Source organism: Pteropus vampyrus, unplaced genomic scaffold (assembly GCF_000151845.1).
Source record: "Pteropus vampyrus isolate Shadow unplaced genomic scaffold, Pvam_2.0 Scaffold152, whole genome shotgun sequence".
NCBI lineage: Eukaryota > Metazoa > Chordata > Mammalia > Chiroptera > Pteropodidae > Pteropus > Pteropus vampyrus.
This window is the reverse complement of record NW_011888933.1, coordinates 521,643-524,715: the sequence shown is the minus strand read 5'-3', so window position 1 is coordinate 524,715 and position 3,073 is coordinate 521,643. Positions and strand designations below refer to the sequence as shown.

The window sequence follows — 3,073 nt, the reverse complement described above, 5'->3', positions numbered from 1 at the left end:
GTTTGTCCTTCAGAATGGAGTTTGCCTGGCCCAGATGGGAGCTAAGGAGAGTCACAGCTAGGACAGTGGGGATGTGGATGAAGCAGCAGCAGGTATCCAAGGTGAAGAGAAGACCAAGACTTCTCTGCTTGCAATGTTGGAGCAACGAGGACATCGCATTTTGAAGGAAAATAACCAAGTTTTGAAAGATTGAAACTGTTGTTATCAAGATTATATTTAATTAGCAGCACCTTCAGTCCAAACCAATTTGCAGTCAATGCCTTGCACACTGACTAAACTGAGTAACGAAACTATTTGGCCAACCATTGTATGTGTGCTGTAGAAGGGATAGTTAATGAAGCCATGGGATGAAGGACATTGCCCTGTGTGAGGGCGAAAAAGCGTCCATCTCCTGTGAAAATCATGAGCATTACCATTGTCTGTAAAAATAGGCCTTCAAGAAAAAAAAATATATGGGTCTGATAATTAGGAATGTTATTTATTAGTGTATCCAGTCTTATAATGACAAAGGGTCTGCTGGAATCCCTTTTTAATTGTAAAGTAGAATTCCATCTGAAATAATCAGGAGGCAAGCAGATTTATCAGTCCCTTAAAGGTATTAGTAGGAGAAGCAATAAATACTTTGAACAAAGATATATGTCACTGAGTACCTATAAGCTATTTATTTTTCATTTTAACCATAGGCTTTAGTTGTACTCCTAGACCAGTTACTCACTTGTGGACTGCTAAAATAATTTGTTAGGATTATATATGGTCTAACTTTTTATTTTCCATTAGTAACTGTAGAAGGAAACAAACACAATTATTCTATGAGAGTTGAGAAAAGAGTTTCTCTTAGGTATATTTAATTTTGACTAGATCCAGAGAAGAATGACAAAAACAAACAAACAAATAAACAAACAAACAAAAAACCCTGAAATAAGAGGAACATGAACCAAGCCAAGTTTGGCATAGTGTTTTATCATCATTACGGACCCAGATGTCCTCTGTATTCTTCCCTGCCGTCCTCACCATACAGCTTCCTTTTGCTTCAGCTTCCACTGTCTTGTCACATATGCATTCTGGAGAGTAGGAAGGAGAAAGAGCAGAAGCACATGGTTCCACCCTTAATACATATTTCCTAAAGTCAAACACACATCTCAGTCTCATTGGCCAGAACTTAATTTTTCGATTATACTTTGCTATCGAGATGAAATGTGACTTTTCTTCAGAATAAACATGTGCCCAACTAACATTTAAGGATTCTTTGGCTGAAGAGGAAGGGAAGAAGGGAAAATGGAGGACAATTTGTGCCTCTGCCACACTAGAATTAGCTCTGTTTTCTTTGTTACAGGAAGAAGTGCAGATTATTAGGATTGCAGTGGATGTTCACTGTTCAGTTACATGATTATAGGACAAATGTAGACAGGAAATTAAATATCACTTGCAAATTATATAATTTGAGATCTTAAAGTCGCCTATTATTTATTTAACTAAGTATTTTTCTCAGCTTGAATTAAATCATAAATCCCAGTAATTTGTGTTGATAAAAGGACAAACATTTATGAAGTTCTAGGCAGCATTCTAGGTTCTCTCTCTCTCTCTCTCTCTCTAAATATATATGTGTGTGTGTGTGTGTGTGTGTGTGTACACACACATACACATACATGTTTTTTCTTTGTAACTCCATTAACATAGATATTCAACTTCTTTTGTAGTCAAAGGATCTGATCATTAAAAGAATTGATTAACTTGCTCAAGGTCACATAGGTAATAAATGGAGTTGGATTTTGATGCATGGCTATAAGATTATATATTTTTTGTATCCTAGTAGCTTCTCAGTGTCACCGGCACTGTATTTGATGTGTTTCATCTATCTGTAGATCCTCCTTGTGAAAGATATTACCTGTAGCTACTGATTGAATGAATGAAATACTGAATCCACTATATTTGCTGATGCTGTGAATTTTCTTTTTTGTCGTTTGTAGACTATCTAAAGCCATTTAGCGACTTTGCTATCTTTAATTCCTGATCAAATCTAGTTAATGACTAAAACTTGATTAAGCAAATTAGATGACACGATAAGTGGGAAATTCCAAATAGTTTTATTCTTCATAAGAAAAACAAAAGAGAGAAAGAAAAAAATTAATAGGAAAGAAAAGACAAATGTGCTTCTCTTTGTTTCTAAGTTCTTATTGCACCTGAGTCTCCTCATGTTGTGGGCCTATTTTGTCTGTGTTCTGAGTCTCAAAACATCTGCTCTTTCTCTTTCAAAATTTGTTCCTCATCATTTAATTTCATGGCTTTTAAAGCCACTTAATGTAAGAAAGGGTGTCTAGTGCCATTTAGTGGTTATTACATTTGAGTGCTACAGTAAGGAAAATGCAGACACTCTTTTTATGAGCCTTGAAACAGACTTTTATGAAATAAGTTATAAAATAATTAAATGTGTGCTTGCCACATTTATGCATATCAGCCTTAAGAATACTGAGACAAAACTTGAATAAAATTTGCCTTCAATACTCTTGAGATGTTTATTGATTGGCTAATATGACTTATTTGGCATGGTTCAAAATGGTTTTTAAAATTTAAGTTATCTTAATTAAATTCTGAAATTGAATAATAAAATTTGCACTATATGAATCATCGATTTAAACTGTTTTTGCAAACAATTCCTCTTTATGTTTTTAATGCTAAATTTAAGTGAATTTCATTATGTAGGTACAAAAGTTTTGGGCATTAACAAAATTAGGGTACTCTTATGCAACCAATCGTAGGCTTTTAAGGGAAGAGTCTTATGAAAAAAAGTGATTTTAAATCATGTTCCTCCTTTTTAAAATAAATGTATTGATTGTTTTCTTCCTTTGGCTAAGTGGAAAATAAGAACCCTTAGTATGGCTTCAACTGTCTTATGCTCTAGTATTTATTTATTTCATATAAGCTCTTCATTACCGTCATCTTCAGCATCATAACTACTTTTTGCTGAATATTAAGCCCTTGCCATGTGTTATTTCATTGAATCCTTATAACAGTTCTAGGAACTATTACTATCCTCACTTTAAAACTGAGACTTAGTAAAGTTAAACAATTTCCC

The 3,073-nt window shown here is 34.0% G+C and overlaps 1 protein-coding gene across 3 annotated transcripts in view; it reads left to right on the top strand.

Annotated features, from left to right (window-relative positions):
* Nucleotides 1-3,073, top strand: part of MAP2 (microtubule associated protein 2) — a 259,216-nt gene that overhangs the window by 87,514 nt on the left and 168,629 nt on the right. The gene's annotated exons all lie outside the window — the stretch shown is intronic.